We start from the raw sequence: 22,308 nt of genomic DNA, 5'->3' as shown, positions 1-22,308 counted from the left end.
CAGGAGAGAGAGAGAGGCTTTTGCCCAGTCCCTTTGTTCTTGCCACGTGGTGGTCGCTGCCGGTTTGGGGGGGGTCCCCGCTGCCGGTTGGGGGGGGGGATCCCCGCTGCCGGTTGGGGGAGGGGGTCCCCGCTGCCGGTGGGGGGGGGGGTCCCCGCTGCCGGTTGGGGGGGGGGTCCCCGCTGCCGCACTTCGCACCCCGCGACCTCCTGGTTGCTGCCTCCGGCTTGGCCCCCCCTTCGGTCCCGCACCGCTCCTGGCCTGCGTTTGGGGGGGGGGGGGGGGAAAGAGGGCCTGCCGCTGCCGCACCGCTCCTGGCCTGCGTTGGGGGGGGGGGGGGGGGGGGGGCCTGCCGCTGCCGCTGCCGCTGCCGCACAGCTCCTGGCCTGCGTTGGGGGGGGAGGGCCTGCCGCTGCCGCACCGCTCCTGGCCTGCGTTGGGGGGGGAGGGCCTGCCGCTGCCGCACTGCTCCTGGCCTGCGTTGGGGGGGGAGGGCCTGCCGCTGCCGCACTGCTCCTGGCCTGCGTTGGGGGGGGGGGGGGGGTTTGGACCGGGTTGGACCTTGGACCTGCCGCTGCCGAGCCCCTCTGCTGCCGCCGCTGCCGTCAAGCCCCGCCGCTGCCGCCAAGCCCCGCTGTCGCCGCCAAGCCCCGCTGTCGCCGCCGCTGCCGCCGAGCCCCGCTGCCGCCGCCGCTGCCGCCGAGCCCCGCTGCCGCCGCCGCTGCCACCGAGCCCCTCTGTCGCCGCCGCCGAGTCCCGTCGCCGCCACCAAGCCCCGTCGCCGCCGCCGCCGCCGATGCTCCTCCGCCGACCGGCCTGCCGGGGGGGTCCCTTCCCTGCTCTCTGCCGCTTGCGGGAGCCCCTCTCCCTGCGACCGCTTCGCTCGCCGACCGGACACAATCTGCCGGTTATTTATTTATTTAAGTTTGCAGATGATACAAAGATCTGTAGAGGGGCAGGTAGTATTGCGGAAGCAAGGGGGCTGCAGAAGGATTTAGACAGGCTAGGAGAGTGGGCAATCAAGTGGCAAATGAAATACAATGTGGAAAAGTGTGAGGTTATGCACTTTGGAAGGAGCAATTTAGGCATAGACTATTTTCTAAATGGGGAAATGCTTAGGAAATCAGAAGCACAAAGGGACTTGGGAGTCCTTGTTCACAATTCTCTTAATGTTAACGTGCAGGTTCAGTCGGCAGTTAAGAAAGCAAATGCAATGTTAGCATTCATGTCAAGAGGACAAGAATACCACACTAGGGATGTACTTCTGAGGCTGTATAAGGCTTTGGTTAGACCACATTTGGAGCACTGTGAGCAGTTTTGGACCCCGTATCTAAGGAATGATGTGCTGGCCTTGGAAAGGTTCCAGAGGAGGTTCACAAGAATGATCCCTGGAATGAACAGCTTGTTGAATGAGGAACGGTTGAGGATACTGGGTTTGTACTCGTTGGAGTTTAGAAGGATGAGGGAGATCTTATTGAAACTTACAGGATACTGTGAGGCTTGGATAGAGTGGACATGGAGAGGATGTTTCCACTTGCAGGAAAAACTAGAACCAGAGGACACCATCTCAGACTAAAGGGACGATCCTTTAAAACAGAGATGAGGAGGAAAAGCTTCAGCCAGAGGGTGGTGAATCTGTGGAACTCTTTGCCGCAGAAGGTTGAGGAGGCCAATTCACTGAGTGTCTTGAAGATAGAGATAGATAAGCACTTGATTAATAAGGGAATCAAGGATTATGGGGAGAAGGCAGGAGAATGGGGATGAGAAAAATATCAGCCATGATTGAATGGTGGAGCAGCCTCGATGGGTCGAGTGGCCTAATTCTGCTCCTATGTCTTATGGTCTTATACATAAGACTATATCTCCTTCGACCTGGACCAGGTCATCCAAGATGCTCAGGCTGCATGATTTGCTGCCGTTGCTGGGATGTCCCAGGTCCAGGGGATGATTGATGGCACGCATGTCACCCATCAAGCACCGAGGCATGGGGGAATGCCCTATATTAACATAAACGGGTTCCACTCCCAGAATGTTCAGATCGTGTGCGACCACTGCCACAGAATCATACATGTGTGCCCGTTACCCTGGGATTGTGCATGACGGCTGCATCCTGGGACACTCAGAAATTCCTTCGAGGACCACCCCAGCTGACGGGTTCACTCTTGGAGAATAATGGATGCCCTTTGAGGACATGGCTGATGAGGCCGGTGCAGAGGCCTGTGACCGAGGCGGAGAGCTGATACAATGAGGCCCACATTACCATCCGTGCTGTCATTGAGCACCAGGCTGCTGCAAATGTAATTCTGATGCCTTGACCGCTCTGGAGATGTCCTGCAGTACACCCCGCAGAGGGTCTACCGCTTTGTGTTGGTCTTTTGCGCCCTCCACAATCTGGCACAGCAGCCGGGTGACATTCTGGAGGAGGAGGTAGAGGGATATGAGGCCTCGTCTGAGGAGGAGGCGGCAGACCTGGAGAGGCTGGAGGATGAGCCCGAGGAGGAGCTGGAGGATGAAAGACAGACTTCGGTGAGGGTCCAACATGCGAGGAGGAGCAAGGAGGCCCTTATAATCTGTGGATTCGCCTCGGACGGGGTGGTATCCATCAGCTCAACGCCCCCACCCCGCATGTCCTCCCCCCCCCCAATCTCAATGCATCCTACCCTCCCATCACCCCTACCTAACACCGCCCACTCCCTGACCATCCAGTTCTCCCCTCCAAGGGTCTGTGTAGCATCACTCAAGGGTGATGGGCCTGCATTGGCACTGTCAGAGAGCCACTGTCCAGGCAGGAGAGTGATGATCACACGCTGGCAGGAAAGCTCTTGTGCTCCTCATTTTCTGACAAAGTCTGACTCCTATCTTTGTGTTGACAGTAGTTCACATTGATCTCTGAACGGAATCTGCTTGGGGGGCTTTTGATCTTGGACCACTGTGCCCGGGGCAGGGGTGGGGGGAATGCAGGAGAACACTGGGTGCCGTTGCAGGCAGGCCCGCTGTGAAGATTAACGGGACAGCGGCTTCACATGTATTAGGTGTGACATGTTTTAATAGTGAGCATTATAATGTGACAGATTTCCATTCCATAGTGTGGTGATTGGGGATTTCCACAGTAACTTCTTGCAATGTTCCCACAATGGGCGGGATTCACATTTCAACATCTCGCGAGAATGCGTTCAATCTCGTGAGGTGTGGTGAGCCGGTTAGATCCAGGAACAGGGATCACCCAGCATCTACCGGTTGTGTTGTACTGCACCGCGCTGCCTTTTGGGCCTAATGCAGCTGGTAGATCCCGCCCTCTGTTTCTCTCCACCTATACTTGCTGAGTTTTTCCAGCATTTTCTGTTTTTAATCTCAGATTTTCAACATCAGCAGAATTTTGCTTTCATCTATTCAGGGTGGCTCTCAGTGGTTTATAGGATAAAATAGCTAAAAGTGGGATATTAGTTTAATTAATTAATGAGATTAATTAATAAATTGTCAGTGAGATTTTGTATTTCTAATGGTTATGAGGGATTCTGTGTATTATTGGTATTATTCAACTACCTAAGTTAGTTGATATTAGTTACTGGTGGAGTTAAAGTACCTCCACTCTCTGAATCTCCCTTGTGAATCTCTCCCCCTTCTGGTGCAGTGTGTAGCCTCCCTGCCTTTGAGTCAGGAGCCATGGGTTGGGGTACTACCCCAGGACTTAATAGTCAAGGAAAGCTGAGTTCATAACACAGCCAAACAGGTTGAGTACCAACCTGCAAAATCGCTCCACCACGCCAATGGCTGGTGGTAAGAGCGGAAGAGACTTCTGGTCAGTCACGCTTGATGGTGAGTGGCATGACCAAGGATATTCAATTATAGAGGGCCCATGTGTTCTAAAGTAAATGAAATAGTATTGGAAGTCATTATCAGGTGTCATGTGGTCCAGTGGCATGCGAGCAGATGTCACATGATCAACCCTTCAGGACTGCTTTCAACCAGAGTTGGCAACCTTCGTCCGAGGTGACAGGCGAGTGCACTGGAGTACTTCAATTGTGATGTCTGGATCGTGATGTACGGCCCATAGGTTTTCATTCTGTTATCCGAATTGTTTGTTCTCACAAGGTGTCTGTAATATTGCAGCCAAACTAAGAATAAAATTCAAACAGTAAATAAACTTGCGTAGGTGACTGCAAAACTTCTGAGGCATTCATTTGAGCTACATCAACCATTTTGCGGCCTGATAACACTCCATGCTCCACAAACACTCGGACAAATTATGCTATTCTTATGCAATTTACACAGCTGTTAGTATAAAACCACTCTCTTGTGCTGTGTGTATAGAATTATAGAATTTACAGTGTAGAAGGAGGCCATTCAAGCCATTGAGTCTGCAGTGGCCTTGGAAAGAGCACCCGAGATAAGCCCACGGCTCCACCCTATCCCGGCAACCTAGTAACCCCACCTAATTTGACATTAAGGGCGATTTAGCATGGCCAATCCACCTAATCTGCACATCTTTGGACTGTGGGAAGAAACCGGAGCACCCGGAGGAAACCCACGCAGACACGGCGAGAACATGCAGACTCCAGACAGTGACCAAGCCGGGAATCGAACCTGGGACCCTTGGAGCTGTGAAGCATCCGTGCTAACCACTGTGCTACCGTGCTACCCATGATGAAATTGCACACGAAAGGGAAAATGCTGGAAAATCTCAGCAAGTCTGGCAGCATCTGTAGGGAGAGAAAAGAGCCAACGTTTCGAGTCCGATGACTCTTTGTCAAAGCATTGTAATATCACAGCTCGCCCCTTGCTGAGACCTACCTGGTGATTGCCCATATTTCAGGTTTTGCAATGAGAAAACGTGCGACCAATTAAATTCTGTGATAATCTCATCCAGGGCTGCGGTGTCAAGCCATTCAGGTTTCATTCCTTATTTATTGTTCACACATTGAAACAAAGGTGTAAATTCTTGAGCCTGGGGGTGAGTACTGGAGGTGAGACTCAGTGCTGATATACTAGTGCCTTGCATCATCTGTGTCTTTAATTATATCACAATTGAACAAATCGTTCGCTTTGCCTCAAATTTCTTCTAGCAAGGATAGCACGCCAACCTGAACTTTGACATGAATGTCCTTCGGCTTCCCTATTACTGCTGAACACAGAAAATAATTCAGTGCAAGTAACATCTTTCAATGTTTGTTTATCGATACTATATGCTCTTGGGGATGGGCAAATCAGATGTGCTATTTGAGGCATGCCCCCACTAATTAATTTAAATGGAAGGAAATCTGGGCAAATCCTATTAAAGACGTATCATCCTATCTGTGTTACTTTTATCCTTGTACTCTGCCCAGGCGATGCAGAGAAACGTGCAGCAATAGCAACAGTCCTTCCAATGATACCAATTACCATGGGAGATGTGCAGAAATGTTTTCAAAGGATTCTGCAGAACTGGATGACCCTTTAAGAAAATGGCAGCTTTTATCGTACCCAAGGGTTTATTTAGAAACTACTTGGAAGCTACAGTGCCTTTTGGCAAGCCATTATCAACTTATTTGAGTGCAATATTCAGCATAAAGGGCATGTCGCATCCTTTAGATTATTCTTCATCTTTGGTGCTCTCTGCTTACACAACTCCCACCAATAGCTCCAGATGGTTGGTTGTGCATGGCAGCAACCAATGCCATGTTACACGCATCAGCTAAACAAGGTCAAAGAGGAGTTGGTCTTTCTGTCGACATGAATGTCATCAGCTAAAGAAAGGCATAACTTGTGATAAGAAATCTTCATAGGGTTCCATGCACCAGGAGGCAGTTATGGAGCTATGCAGATTGCTGGGAGCTTACCTACAGACAACTAGTGGTGGCAAGGAACACCACACCATGTGGGCTCTTACACCTCAGGTTCATTCCAAATTGCGGCAGGTGACATCAACAACATTGAGTCAGACTGCACTTGCACAGATGAAATGAACAAGTTGATGATGCAGTGATTCACCGGGACAGCTTCTTCATGTTGCCTTTCAAAACTTTTTAGCGATTCACCAGATTCCTATAAATCCATGGTACTCATGATGGCACCCATATGGGCTTCGGAACACAATGTCAGGCCTTTCTGAACCATTCTATCAATGTGCATGTGGTCAGTGATCATTAATACACAATGATACCAATATGATGTCTCTGGGGACACCTATCTAGATTTACATTGCCCTGGGATTTCTAGTGCATCACTTGCTCTTGCATTGCCAAAAAATTGTGTGTTCGGCCACAGGAACAGGACACAGTGCTAGGAACAGTCACACATAGAATCAGAATCATAGAATTTACAGTGCATTCGGACCATCGAGTCTATACTGACCCTTGGAGAGAGCACCCTACTCAAGCCCACACCTCCACCCTATCCCTCTAACCCTGTAACCCCACCTAAACGTTTTGAACACCAAGGACAATTTAGCATGACCAATCCACCTAACCTGCACATCTTACGATTGTGGGAGGAAACCGGAGCACCCAGAGTAAAGCTACGCAGACACGGGGAGAACGTGCAGACTCCGCACAGACAGTGACCCAAGCTGGGAATCGAACCTGGGGCCTTGGAGCTGTGAAGCAACTGTGCTAACCACTGTGTTACCGTGCTGCCCATGGAGACCCAGTGCATCACTTGAAGCACCGAACATATGAGTGATAATGATGTAGAAACGGACATCCCAGATGTCAGGTTTCCAAGGGGATTGCAGCCCAGGGATGCTTTTCTGTGGGCAGAGGCCTTTCTGGTGGCATATTCCCAAGATTAGAAGCTCTAGGAGTTTCCAACTGCAAGTTGCCATTGCAAGCTTCTGGCAGTTAGGATTCTTTTCCAAAATGAGTCGAAAGAATTCAAAGCAGCAGACAGACCCGGAACTGCAAGGCTCTCAGAACAGCAGTAACATTCTTTTTCCACCCACGTTTCCTGTACAAAGGTCTGCCATGGCTAAGCTTGCACTGGGGGTAAAATTGAGTTATATTAATGGTCTGGCACATCAAAATTGGTCGTCGCTCTGCCTGGGCAACTGCAGTCTGTCATGTTCTGTAGACTGACCAAAGTGAATGATAAACGACAGAACATTTAATTTAAATAATTTATTTTGGAATAACCGTGTTATAAGATAACTAGAATAAATAAAATAATAAATTACTAACACTAATTGACTATTGTAGAGCTACTGCAAAATACGTCTATCTTCTCAGCATGACCTCCTCCCAACTCCCAGACTGCAGGGTCACAGGGTAGGTTTACACTGCCACCTAATGGTCGGAGGTCATGCATAACATTATGTACAAACTTGCTTTATGCATATCATCACACAGTGTACTACACCCATCCAGCATCAGGAGGAGAAAATTCAGCAAAATCAGCCTGTCTTCAGCTTTGGAGAATGACACCATGACAATAGCTATAATTGGCACATCAATTAAAGTACAATGCAGGCCATGGATAATTATTGAACATGTATTAAAGGCAACTTGGATTGTGTGATTCATATTACAGTACCTCAAGGGCTTCCAAAATTACTGTTAGCTGTTGCATATTGCACAACTTTGCGATCCAGAGAGACAAAGCCCAGAGCAAGTGGCAGAGGAGAAGGCGAAGGCTCACCCACCACAGCACAGAACCTTTATACAATATGGCAAAGGACGACACTAACCTACCTGTGCTAAGACACCCTCGCAGCCAGGAAGAGTTATATGCCAAGTTATTACAGATGAGTCTTTTATCTAACACCCAAATTTACTAATTCAAAGACAGTTCTGTCCACATGTGCAGAATAGACTAATCTATCTTCACACTAATTTAATTATCCTACATGTTATCCCTTTGGTCTGCTTATAATTTATTCTCAGGAGAAAACTCTTCGGCATAGCTGAAATAGTTCCAACAAATATAATTATCCTGTAAGTGATGGGTTTCAGGTATTGGGTGATAGATACGTGTTGATCAGAACACCAGGAAAACTTCTCTGCTTTTCTTTGACTATTACTGAGACCTTTTACATCCACCTGAAAGGCACTGGTTTAACATTTTATCAAAAATGTGACACCTCTGACTGCACAACATATCAACATTCATCAGACCTACTCCCTCATGCAGAGGACCTCTGCCACAGAGAGTTGAAAATGACCCTGGAGTTTCCACATGCTCTTTTGTAGACAGCAGTTAATAAAGGAGACTGTGTTTAACTTGATAGCCACAGATGTGCAGCGACTGCCAGGCCTTGCATAGCATTTGGAATATGTTTAAATGATTGTGGGAAATACAGGAAATCAGGTAAATTCCTCTGCAGTACAGGCTCTATGAGCGCTGAATCCCATGGTTCTGCAGCAGAGGAAGGGCGCAAATTGAACTTCTATCTGACAAATTCCTACTCATTCAGAGCCACCATCATATGTTCCTGTTCCCAAATGTCAAGGGTTTCGGCCATGATTTTGGTTGATGGTGGGAGGTATTCACTGCACTCCAGATGGAGTTACGATTGGAAGACTGGAAGAGCCCCATAAATCTCAGAGCCATGAGTATGAACTTAAAAACTCACCAAAGCAGCTTCGACGAAGAATCATCTAGACTCGAAACATTAGCTTTGTTCTCTTGCCACAGATGCTGTCAGACCTGCTGAGATTTTCCAGCATATTCTGTTATAAGGCAGCACGGTAGCATTGTGGATAGCACAATTGCTTCACAGCTCCAGGGTCCCAGGTTCGATTCCCGTCTCGGGTCACTGTCTGTGCGGAGTCTGCACATCCTCCCCATGTATGTGGGTTTCCTCCGGGTGCTCCGGTTTCCTCCCACAGTCCAAAGATGTGCAGGTTATGTGGATTGGCCATGATAAATTGCCCTTAGTGTGGGTGGGGTTACTGGGTTATGGGGATAGGGTGGAGGTGTTGACCTTGGTAGGGTGCTCTTTCCAAGAGCCGGTGCAGACTCGATGGGCTGAATGGCCTCCTTCTGCACTGTAAATTCTATGATAATCTATGATAATCCAGTCCAGTAGCAAGATAACCACCTGAAATCCATTATTGGGCCAGAAATTATTGTTGGTGATGTTGGTGGATGAATGCTTAACCTGTTCAGGTGACATCACCTTTCTACTATTTTAAGGGAATTGTGTTAACCTATTCATTTATAAAGGGGTTATTATTCCTGCTAAAACAATAAACAGAGGAAGATTGCACAAATAGATTAAGCATTTCCTCATTTGCCGTTATTTCTAAGTAAAGCCTTGAAACTCTATTCCACGCGTTTAGAACCTTGGTGGATGGAAGGTGTACATTTTACAATGGGTACTGCTGGAAAACAGAGCACTCACCACTGACCTCACAGTAAGCCTTGCTGAGAGAGTTTGTGATCTCTGTGGGGGTAATTTTAGCTCTCTAAAGTGCTATTGACGTTAGCATGGTTTAATGGGGATGTGGCTGCAGTGATGTCAACAAGCCATCCAATCATATTAAAGAATTATCACAGACAGCCAAACAGAAAAGCAAATGCATAATCTAATCTTTTTTTAAAAAAAAAGTCAAGAAACAAGAATAAAGATTTGGACAAACACATTTTTTCATGGACAGATTGTTTGGTCAGCAATTCAGATCACCATCACAAGCCCTGTTATGTCTCAGTAAACTTGGCTAATTATCTTATGGAGTTTCTAACAGCAATATGTGAGTGCAAAAGTAGATGTTCGCATCAAATTATTTGATTTCACTGATTGCCAGCTTGGGGGTTTGGGAGGGGAAGTTCATAATAGAGCCTGTGGTGAGGCAGTGAATGACAGAAGTCGACATTGAGAATTCAGTGTTAGTTTGCACTTGTGTTAATGCTTGAAGTTGGGCGACACTGTGGTGCAGTGGTTAGCACTGCTGCCTATGGTACTCAGGACCCGGGTTCGATCCCGGCCCCAGGTCACTGTCCGTGTGGAGTTTGCACATTCTCCCATGCCCGCATGGGGTTCACCCTCACAACCCAAAGATGTGCAGGATATGTGGATTGACCACACTAAATTGCCCCACAATAAATTGGGTAGTCGAAAGTTATAAAATAAAATGCTTGAAGTTGCTATTTGTTTGTTAGGGGTAATAAGGATAAACGCTGACAGCCTGCTGTCAAAAAAACACCACAAGTTCTGAGCGATTGCACTTAAGAATATAAAATTGCCATTGATGTAGCACTAATTTGTAGCATCTGCGTTCTTACTCTGAGAAACCAGAAGAACAGAGATGGGGAACCAAAATGTCACAGTGTGGCATAGAGGATGAGATTCTGAGGTTAGAGTTGAGGTGGTGCTGTCAGGCAAGGTAAGAGGAACTGTGTCTTTAATTCACATTCCTGTCAAACCTTGTCAGGGAGTTCACAAGTGCCATCATTGGAATTGTTCCATTGCCCTGGACTCTCATCGCTCACCCTAATGTGCATGCATACACTTTTCAGTGCTATGCACTTCTATGCTTGTCACAAGCTGCCTCAAGGGTGCAAAAGCAGTTATTTCAAGGGCATGCAAGAAGCCACCATGACAGATCATATACAGCAAGATGGTAACACAAAACCTGACTTGTTTTATTATGAAGCGATAAAATCTTCCGATGTGCTTGCTAAAGTTCAGATTTGCCAATATTCTGAAAATAAACTTCCAAAACAAGCTGCATTTCTTACTCTGTATGCATTGATTAATATGAGGCATTTGATCAGGTTTGACCGTCTGTTTTTATTTTATTCTTAATTTCTCACAATGGTACAAGTAACGCACGATATGCTCAGAGCTCAAGTTGATGAATTCTGCCTGCAGAAGGGCAAGAATTGGCACGTGATTTGCAGAAACAAGGGACTGCCTGCTCTATAATGGGTGCAGAGATCTGAGTACTGAAACTAGAGCAGTACAAGATGTTCGTAAACTTCCACAGTGGAGTCTGCTCTCCAGAGAATGCTACATGAACATTGTAATTCTATGGAGCGTGCAGATTGAAAGTCCACAGATCCATGAAGCTGAAGGGGCAGAAGAAATGGTTCAACAGTCAACTGCTAATATAACAATATTATTTTGAAGGACGTAATGATCATTACCAGACTTAATAACTGCCTCAGGGCCAGTAATGACCATAATGCCCAAACAGAATGATGTTAATATCACCATTATTGCCATCAATCTCGGCGAATTAAAAAAAATCTTCATATTCAGCTTATAATTTTCAGTTTTCCTTCAGTACTGTGCATGTAATTGTCTTTTGAACTGTTTGAGCCTAATGGCAAAACAGCTTGGCACGCTCCAATGCTTTGCATCACTGAATGATAGGCAGTGCGTTTGTGCCTATGAATCCTTGCATGACCCTTCTCTGTCAGGCTGGCGAGGGGAGGGTGAATCACCGTTCAAAGTAGATGGGGGCAGCGGGCGAATTCATCCTCAAAACGTCACAAGTGACCCGTGAAAAAGCAAAGACGAGGACAAAACATTCAGGAAAGGCCACCTGTTACAATATCACCTTACATTCGGCCTCCTCCATAATCTAAACAATTGCAGGCACAGGTATCTCGTTCAGAGTGGGAAAACAAGGCCGAGTTTGACTGAAGGAGCAGTGAGCATGGGAGAGACAGAATCTGTGTAGAGTTGCCACTCCAGACATAGATTCTCTCTTCCCCCTGCTCACTGCTCCAGTTCTTCAATAACAGGTTATCTCCCTTAAACTCCTCCTGCCTCCAGAGTAACTTCCTTGGAGTGACAATCAGTGGCTAATTGCCACTCCATAGTGACTTACCCGCTTTTGAATTCCAAAGTGCCTGTCTCACCCGATCTTCCTGACTCAGAATACTGTGGGAGGTAGGATGCTTGGTTGTGGGGTGGTATGGGGTTGGGGAAGTTCTCCTGGAGGGTCGGGCATGTGGGAGCAGTGGCCCATGTAGGCCTCAGTCTGGATCTTTACAATAGTTGCTCTGAAGTTAAAAGTTCCTTTACAAGTCTTTCAGAGTGACTGAGTGTGGCACTGGGAAAACCATCTGAAGTTAGCGATTTAAATTGCTTCAGAACATAGAACAGTACAGCACAGTACAGGCCCTTCAGTCCACGATGTTGTGCCAACCATTTATCCTAATCTAAGATCAACCTAGTAAGAAGTCTTACAACACCAGGTTAAAGTCCAACAGGTTTGTTTCAAACACGAGCTTTCGGAGCACGGCTCCTTCTTCAGGTGAATGGAAAGCTCCGAAAGCTCGTGTTTGAAACAAACCTGTTGGACTTTAACCTGGTGTTGTAAGACTTCTTACTGTGCTCACCCCAGTCCAACGCCGGCATCTCCACATCATGGCTACCATTAAGATCAACCTAACATGCACCCCTTCAATTTACTGCTGTCCATGTGCCTGTCTAAGAATAGCTTAAATGCCCCTAATGACTCTGACTCCACCACCTCTGCTGGCAATGCATTCCACACACCCACCACTCTCTGTGTAAAGAACCTACCCCTGACATCTCCCTATACCTTCTTCCAATCACCTTAAAATTATGTCCCCTCATGACAGCCATTTCCACCCTTGGGAAACGTCTCTGGCTATCCACTCTATCCATGCCTCTAATCACCTTGTACACATTTATCAAGTCACCTCTCTGCCTTCTTTGCTCCAGTGAGAAAAGCCCTAGTTCGCTCAACCTTTCTTCATAAGACAGGCCCTCCAGTCCAGGCAGCATCCTGGTAAATCTCCTCTGCACCCTCTCCAAAGCATCCACATCCTTCTTATAATTGGACGACCAGAACTGGACACAATATTCCAAGTGTGGTCCAATTAGAGTTTTATAAAGCTGCAGCAAAACCTCGCAGCTCTTAAACTCAATCCCCCTGTTAATGAAAGCCAACACACCATACGCCTTCTTAACAACCCTGTCAACCTGGGTGGCAACTTTGAGGGAACTATGTACGTGGACCCCAAGACCCCTCTGTTCCTCCACACTTCCAAGAATCCTGCCTTTAACCCTGTATTCAGCATTCAAATTTGATCTTCCAAAATGAATCACTTCATATTTATCCAGGTTGAACTCCAATTGCCACTTCTCAGCCCAGCTCTGCATCCTGTCAATGTCCTGCTGTAACCTGCAACAACCCTCAACACTATCTACAACTCCCCCAACCTTTGTGTCATCGGTAAACTTACTGACCCATCCTTCCACTTCCTCATCCAAATCATTTACAAACACCACAAAGAGCAGAGGTCCCAGAACAGATTCTTGCAGACACCACTGGTCACTGCCCTCCAGGCGGAATACTTTCCATCCATTACCACTCGCTGTCTTCTTTCAGCCAGCCAATTCTGTATCCAGACAGCCAAATTTCCCTGTATCCCATGCCCCCTAACTTTCTGAATGAGCCTACCATGGGGAACCTTCTCAAATGCCTTACTGAAATCCATATACACCACATCCACTGCCCGACCTTCATCAATATGTCTCGTCACATCCTCAAAGAATTTAATGAAGCTTGTGAGGCATTACTTGCCCCTCACAAAGCCATGCTGACTATCTTTAATCATACTATGTTTTTCTAAATAATCATAAATCCTATCTCTCAGAATCCTTTCCAATATTTTGTTCACCACCTACAAAAGACTGATGAGTCTGTAATTCCCAGGGATTTTCCTATTCCCTTTCTTGAACAGGAAAACAACATTCGCCGTCCTCCAATCATCCGGTACTACTCCAGTGGAGAGTGAGGACGCAAAGATCATCGCCAACGGTGCAGCAATCTCCTCCCTCACTTCCCGTAGTAACCTTGGGTATATCCCGTCAGACCCAGGGGACTTATTTATCCTGATGCTTTTCAAAATTTCCAGCACATCCTCCTTCTTAATATGAACCTGTTCGAGTCTATTAACCTGGTACACACTGTTCTCATGGACAACAAGGTCCCTCTCTCTAGTGAATACTGAAGCAAAGTATTCATTTAGGGCCTCCCCCATCTCCTCAGACTCTAGGCACAATTCCCTCCACTATCCCTGATCGGCCCTCCTCTCACTCTGATCATTCTCTTATTTCTCACATAAGTGTAGAACGCCTTGGGGTTTTCCCTAATCCTTCCTGCTAGGGCTTTCTCATGCCCCCTTCTAACTCTCCTCAGTCCATTTGTGAGTTTCTTCCTGGCTACCTTGTAACCCTCTAGAGCCGAGTCAGATCCTTGCTCACTCAACCTTACATAAGATTCCTCCTTCCTCTTGGCTAGAAGCTCCACTTCTCTTGTCATCCAAGGCTCCTTCACCTTACCATTCCTTCCTCGTCTCAGTGGGACAAAACTATTCAGCCCTCGCAGCAAGTGCTCCTTAAACAATCCCCATATTACTGTTGTGCATTCCCCCAAGAACAATTAGAACATAGAACATAGAACATAGAACAGTACAGCACAGAACAGGCCCTTCGGCCCTCGATGTTGTGCCGAACAATGATCACCCTACTTAAACCCACGTAACCCGTATACCCATAACCCAACAATCCCCCCATTAACCTTACACTACGGGCAATTTAGCATGGCCAATCCACCTAACCCGCACATCTTTGGACTGTGGGAGGAAACCAGAGCACCCGGAGGAAACCCACGCACACACGGGGAGGACGTGCAGACTCCACACAGACAGTGACCCAGCCGGGAATCGAACCTGGGACCCTGGAGCTGTGAAGCATTGATGCTAACCACCATGCTACCGTGAGGCCCACTTTATTCCCACTTTATGCTCCTCAGCTCCTGTCTAATAGCAGTATAATTTCCCCTCCCCAATTAAAAACCTTCCCACACTGTGTGTTTCTATCCCTCTCCATGACTATGGTAAAGGTCAAGGAATTGTGGTCACCGTCACTGAAATGTTCTCCCACCGAGACATCTGACACCTGTTCTGGTTCGTTGCCAAGAACCAAGTCCAATATGGCCTCCCCCCTTGTCGACCTATCTACATATTGGGTCAGGATTCCTTCCCGTACACACCTGACAAAATCTGCTCCATCCAAACCATTTGCACTAAGGAGGTTCCAGTCAATATTAGGGAAGATGAAGCCACCCATGACAACAACTCTGTTACTTCTGCACATTTCCAAGATCTGCCACCCAATCTGTTCCTCTATCTCTCTGCTGCTATTGGGGGGTCTATAGAAAACTCCCAAAAAAGTGACTGTTCCTTTCTTGTTTCTGACTTCCACCCATACTGACTCAGTAGACAAACCCTCCTCAACGACATGCTTTTCTGCAGCTGTGGTGCACTCCCTAATTAACAGTGCCACTCCCCCTCCTCTTTTACCTCCCTCCCTATTATTCTGAAAACATCTAAACCCCAGAACATTTAAAAACCATTCCTGCCCCTGTGAAATCTATGTCTCCGTAATGGCCACAACATCGTAATTCCAAGTACTGATCCATGCTCTAAGTTCATCTCCCTTATTCCTGACACACCTTGCATTGAAACAGACACACTTTAACCCATTCCACTGTGTGCAACTTTGCCCTATCAACTGTCTATCCTTCCTCACAGACGTGCTGCATACTATTTCTGCCTGTTCAACAGCTACCCTGTCCTCTGATCGAGAGCTCCAGTTCCCATCCCCCTGCCAAACTAGTTTAAACCCTCCCGAAGAGCTCTAGCAAACCTCCCACCCAGGATATTGGTGCCCCACCAGTTTAGGTGTAATCCATCCTTCATGTACAGGCCCCACCTTCCCCAGAAGATATCCCAATGATCCACATATCTGAAGCCTTCCCTTCTGCACCAGCCCTGTAGCCACGTGTTCAGCTGCACCTGCTGCTCACTTGCACGAGGCACCAGTAGCAATCCTGAGATCACTACTCTGCTTGCCCTGCTCTTTAGCTTCCAAACTAACTCCCAAAAATCACTTTTTAGATCCTCATCCCTTTTCTTAGCTATGTCGTTGGTGCCTATGTGCACCACAACTTCTGGTTGCTCCCCTTCCCCCTTAAGAATCCTGTAGACTCGATCCAAGACATACCTGGCTCTGGCACCCAGGAGGCAACATACCTTCCGGGAGTCTCGCTCGCAACCACAGAATCTCCTATCCATTCCCCTAACCATTGAGTCTCCAATCACTATTGCTTTTCTATTCTCCCCCCTTACCCTCTGAGCCACAGAGCCAGACTCAGTGCCAAAGACCTGGCCGCTGGGGCCTTCCCACGGTAGGTCATCCCCCCAACAGCATCCAAAACTATATACTTGTTTTAAAGGGTAACGGCCACGAGGGATCCCTGCTCTGTCTGCCTGTTCGCCTTTCCTTCCCCTGACAGTAACCCAGCTATTCTTGTCCTGTACCTTGGGTGCAGCTACCTCCTTGTACCTCTTCTCTATCAGCCCCTCTGCCTCCCGGATGATCCGACGTTCATCCAGCTCCAGTTCCCTAACGCAGTCTCTGCGGAGCTGGAGTTGGGTGCACTTCACGCAGGTATAGTCAGCGGGGACACTAGTGGTACATCTTACATGAGGAGCATGTAACTGCCCCAGCCTCCATCCCCTCTGATCTGAATTCACAAAGAGATTTAAGGGGAAAATAAAAAGAAATATTGAACACCCGTTAGGCCCTTTAAAAAAAAAGGATGAATGGATCCCGTGCACAGCAATTGTCCAGGGGAAATGAGTGCTTCTGGGCAATTGCCGCATTAAGCCACACCTGGGAACTTCCTGACTGATTCCCCAACACATCTTTGGGGTACCCCCCAAATTCAACGCTGGGGAGCCAGAAAGTTAAGGCCCAGAATCTATGATTTAAGGAGCAGCAAGGATGGAGGGAGGGAATCTCTGATAGAGGAGCTGGAGCAGCATAGAATCATAGAATTTACGGTGCTGAGGAGGCCATTCAGCCCATTGAGTCTGCACCGGCCCTTGAACAGAGCACCCTACCCAAGCCCACACCTCCACCATATCCCCATAACCCAGTAACCCCACTTAACGTTTTTTGGACACTAAGGGTGATTTAGCATGGCCAATCCACCTAACCCGTACATCTTTGGACTGTGGGAGGAAACCAGAGCACCCGGAGGAAACCCACGCAGACACGGGGAGAACGTGCTGACTCCACACAGACAGTGACCCAAGCCGGGAATCGAACCTGGGACCCTGGAGCTCTGAAGCAACTGTGCTAACCGCTATGCTACCGTGCTGTCCACAATGCTAATCGATAGTTAGAGAGACAGGACAAGTGAAACTCAAAAAAGAACTTTCCCCAAATTGAAGTCAATGGATAGTTAATACTGTTAATTCCTCCATTTGAAATTATGTATTTCTAAAAATCCTTTTTGAGTTGTCAGTTTTGTTATTACGGGGGTGGGGGGGGGGGGGGGGCGTGTGGTCAAGTGGGGAGGGTGCTGCTTCTGGCGGCCACCAGGCAGGATGCACTGAGGTGATTTTTTAAAAATTTGTTATGAGTAAATAGTTGCCTCGTCATCAGGAAAAGGAGGCTTATGGCAATTGTAAGATTCCTAGTACAATAGTGAACCAAGCTGAATATTGAAAGCACAGTGAAGTCTTAAAACAGGAAATAGGAGAGGCAAAGAATGAGTAGGGAATTGCTTAGCATAGTGGACAGCACGGTAGCATAGTGGTTAGCACAGTTGTTTTAGAGCTCCAGGGTCCCAGGTTCGATTCCCGGCTTGGGTCACTGTCTGTGTGGAGTCAGCACGTTCTCCCCGTGTGTGCGTGGCTTTCCTCCGGGTGCTCCGGTTTCCTCCACAGTCCAAAGATGTACGGGTTAGGTGGATTGGCCATGCTAAATCACCCTTAGTTTCCAAAAAAGGTTAAGTGGGGTTACTGGGTTATGGGGATATGGTGGAGGTGTGGGCTTGGGTAGGGTACTCTGTTCAAGGGCCGGTGCAGACTCAATGGGCCGAATGGCCTCCTCAGCATTGTAAATTCTATGATTCTATGAAAAGGGAATCCAAAAGTCTTTTATAAACACGTTAAGAGCAGTCAAAAGGAATGTGGGCAGATTAGGAACCAAAAAGAAGATCCTCTTTGTGAATTTCCTGGGAAGGTATTCAGTGGCAGAACAACGCATGCTGTTCAGATCATGGATTCCTGTCCAGGCTCCCCTACTGGTCCATGTATATGGCAGCCTTAAGTGGACAGAGTGCACAATGCAATTCTCGACACACTACATCCGTTTCAAAGCAGAAGTCATGGCTAAAGTAGTAAACCAACCCTCCTTCGAAGCTGCATGGGTCTGCAGCCATGCAGTGATCTGAAAGGTACTGAGGGATTGCGAGACTATGAGGTTGGAAGCAAGGATAGAGTCCCCCTTGTCCTCACATTTCATCCCACCAGCCTCCGTATACAAAGCATAATCCTCCGCCATTTTCGCCAACTTCAGCGTGATGCCACCACCAAACACATCTTCCCTTCACTCCCTCTTTCAGTATTCCGCAGAGACCGTTCCCTCCGAGATAATCTAGTCCACTCCTCCACCATACCCAGTACCTCTCCCATCACCCATGGCACCTTCCCATGCAATCGCAGAAGGTGCAACACCTGCCCCTTTACCTTTTCCATGCTTAACATCCCAGGCCCAAAACACTCATTCCAGGTTAGTAGCGTTTCACTTGCACTTCTTTCAATCTGGTCTATTGCATTCGCTGTTCCCAATGTGGTCTCTGTATCGGAGAGACCAAATGCAGACTGGGTAATCACTTTTCTGAATACCTTTGGTCTGTAGGCATTCAGGACCCAGACCTTCCCGTTGCTTGCCATTTTAACAAAAGACCTTGCTCCCATGCCCACATGTCTGTCCTTGGCCTGCTGCAATGTTCCAATGAAGCTCCACGCAAACTGGAGGAACAATATCTCATCTTCTGGTTAGGCATGCTACAGCTTTCCAGTCTCAACATCAAATTCAACAACTTCAGATGATTAGCTCTGCCCCACCTAGACCCATTTATTTTCATCCCATTTCATTTCAACTGTCTCTAACCATTTCTTTCTTTCTTGCCTTTCTTAATATATATTTAACCCCCTGAGTCTTATCCACTTTCCCTTACCCCTTCTCCCCTTTGCTTCCCCCTTCCCATCAGCACAGCTCCATCAGTCACAGTTCACCCTCTGATGTTAGTTTCTCTGCTGTTTGGCCTCTCACACCTTTTGTTCTCTCTTTGGGACTGCCATTAACACTCTTTACCCTTGGTTTCTGTGGCCATTAGCACCCGGTTTCCCTGGGTTTCTGTGGCTATGACTCATCTTTCATTCTCACACCACAGTATAAATATTCCCCATATTCTCTGACTGTTAGCTTTGACAAAGAGTCATTGGACTCGAAACGTGAGGTCTTTTCTCTCCCTACAGATGTTGCCAGGCCTGCTGAGCTTTTCCAGCATTTTCTCTTTCGTTTCAGAAGGACATACACTGGTGAAACGGACATGTTAAATTAAATGTGAAGCAGTAGAATGTGAAATGACACATTTAGGCCGAAAGAATAAGGATTGGCAACATGAACCAAGTGACACAATTTTAAAGAGGGTGCTGGAGAGAGAGAGAGATCTCTGGTGTATGTATCTTAATCTTTGAAAGTAGCAGGGCAATTCAAGAAGGCTGTTAAAAAAATGTATAGGATTGTTGGCTTTATTAAAGTTAAAGCAAGAAGCTATGCTGAAACTTTGCAGAACACTGGTTTGGCCTCACCTGGAGTATTGTGTACAATTCTGGGCACCATAAGGCCAGATAGGTGTCAAGGTATGAACAATCCAGTTTCTCCACATGACCAAAATCCCTCAGCACTGTTATCGTTCCCATAATCCTTTTGCGTACCCTTTCGGTCTTGTGGAGAAACTGGATTGTTCTACTGAAAGAAGGTTAAGAGTGACGTGCTAGAGATGTTCACATTCATGAATGGATTTGATGGAACAAATAAAGAGAAACTGTTTCCAGTGGCAGAAGAGTTGTTAACCAGAGGACACAGGTTGAAAGTTAATTGCAAAAGAAGAAACAGCCTCAAGGAACTTTTGTTTTTTATATCTGAAATGTATTCTGCCTGGAAGGGGAATGGAAGCAGATTCAATTATCGCATTCCGAAGAGAATTGAATAAATACTTGCGGGAAAAATAAATGACAGGTTCACTGGGAAAGATCAGGGGAGTAAGATTAATTGGATGGGCGGGATTCCCCCCCCCCCCCCCCCCCCCCCCCCACTCCCCCCGGGCCGGGTCGGAGAATCGCCGGAGGACGGCGTGAATCCTGCCCCCACCTGCTGCTGAATTCTCTGGCGCCGGGGTTTTGGCGGGGGCGGCCTGCAGAGTCTTCAGGGTCGCGCAGGGGGGATCTGCCCTGGGGAGGGGGGTGCCCCCACGGTGGCCTGGCACACGATCGGGGCCCACCAATCCCTGGGCTGGCCTGTGCCATGGGGGCATTATTTCCCTCCGCACCGGCTGCTGTCAACCTCCGCCATGGTTTGTGCGGAGAAGAACCCCCCTCTGCGCATGCGCTGGGATAACTCAGCTTTCCAATCTCCAGAGGAACATATGCTCGCTATTGACTAGGAAAGTGGGTACACACAATACAGCAGTGCCCATACTTAGTGCTTCTCTCTCTGCCATTGTTAGCATCGTAGAGATATCTCTTTATCTTCCAATGCCACCCCCTGTCATCTTCCAGGTGTCCTGCTTATTATGAGGCTCTTTTATCTCTGGTTCCATCCTGTGGGTTTGTGAAGATTTGAGGGACTACTTGCCAAAGTTCAGCCAGGAGAATGCCAAAGTTCATGATGCTCCACTAAATCAGCCAGAATTGACCAGTTCCCACCGTTAGTTCTCAAGGGAAAACTCCTCAGAGCTGACCATGGAATTCCACCAGATGTTCTGGGATCTCCTGACACAGACCCTGAGCTGGCAATACGTAGCTGACAGAACAAAGAGCTCAGGCTGCAAAGATATACTGAATGGTGGTGAGTGAGTTAAATGTCTCCGGCAGGTTTGATGCATGATATTCTGGCATTGTACCCAGTCTGCAGTCAAAGTAGCCCAGATATTGAAGACCTCCGGGCATGGAACACATACCCACCAGCATGCTTAATATCCTCTGTGATCGATGCCACTGCAGAGTATATGGTATCTTTGAGACACTGATAACGACATTATGAATTATTTTGGAAGGTTTCCATTGCTTTTGTTGCTTATTCCACTTCACCAAGTTTGACTGGAAAATATACTCACCTATATTTTAAAAGGTCAAATTCTTGTTAGGTGACCTTGGGGCAAGCAAATTTTGCTGCTTCAGGCTAAAAGCCTTTGAAATTTCAGAGCAAGCGCTCCTCATTAATTAGAGCAGACTGTCCTGGAGCAGATGTCAGTCATAATCTTAGGGTCATTGGCTTAGATTCATTGAATCCAAACAGCTTCAGTTACTGTTGATCTGCCAATATCTCATGACAGGAAGTTTGTTTCTGACAAATAAGACAACACTTCCTTTCTTTTAACCAATCCTACCTTTCCCAAACAATTTGTAACATGCACTGTGGCATTCAGCACCGTTATTTACATCTAGCTAGGTCTTAGTTACATTTACAACATCTCGGTTTTCTAATGCTGTACAAGATTATAGTTCCAGCACCCCATTTCTAAGACTTCATGCATTCACAGAGAAACACTTCAATGGTCTCTCAGTTAGCGAACTAGGGATACTGACACTTTTCTTTGTCTTGCCTTTAGAAAGTAAGTCAGAGAATGATGAAATGGGACATCTCGCACAAAGGGACAGCATCTTGGATCTTCACATTGACCAGATTAATTGTGAACGTAATAAAAGCTGAACAACTCTATTGCACATTGTATTCAGCACATCTCTGAATGGAGTTATTATCAAGACATACAGCAGTGTATGAAAGGAATCAAAGTGAATCAGAAAGACAAACTAAGCTATCTTGTCACAGCAAATATAAAGTGCAAGATAGCAATCTATTTGGTGAATATCTCAATGACCATTTTAAGAACTCACTGTTCGAAAGAAGATTGTTCAGTCGTAGCTGAAGCATCAGTCTCTCATTCTAATTCCACCACCTTGTCCCCTGACATTTACCCTTTTTCCACTTTTCTTACAATACTTTTGCTGCCTCTCAGTCAAAACCCTAGGTAGAACTCAGCTTATTTTCAATATCCTATAGCATGCAGTAGGGTAGTTTGGAAACCCAGTTGTATTGCAAAGCCTCCTCTCCCCCAAACAGCCTAAACATCTGTGCAGAACCACATGCCTTATGATGGTGTTGCTCGTTTTGCTAAGTGTGCTTTACACTTAATTGCTCTGTTTTATAACCTTGCTCTAGAGTCGCGAGGTATCTTTATGATACCACCACGAGGTTCAAGTTCAAGT

This window comes from Scyliorhinus canicula, chromosome 3 (assembly GCF_902713615.1).
Source record: "Scyliorhinus canicula chromosome 3, sScyCan1.1, whole genome shotgun sequence".
Lineage (NCBI taxonomy): Eukaryota > Metazoa > Chordata > Chondrichthyes > Carcharhiniformes > Scyliorhinidae > Scyliorhinus > Scyliorhinus canicula.
Note: the sequence above shows the minus strand (reverse complement) of the source record.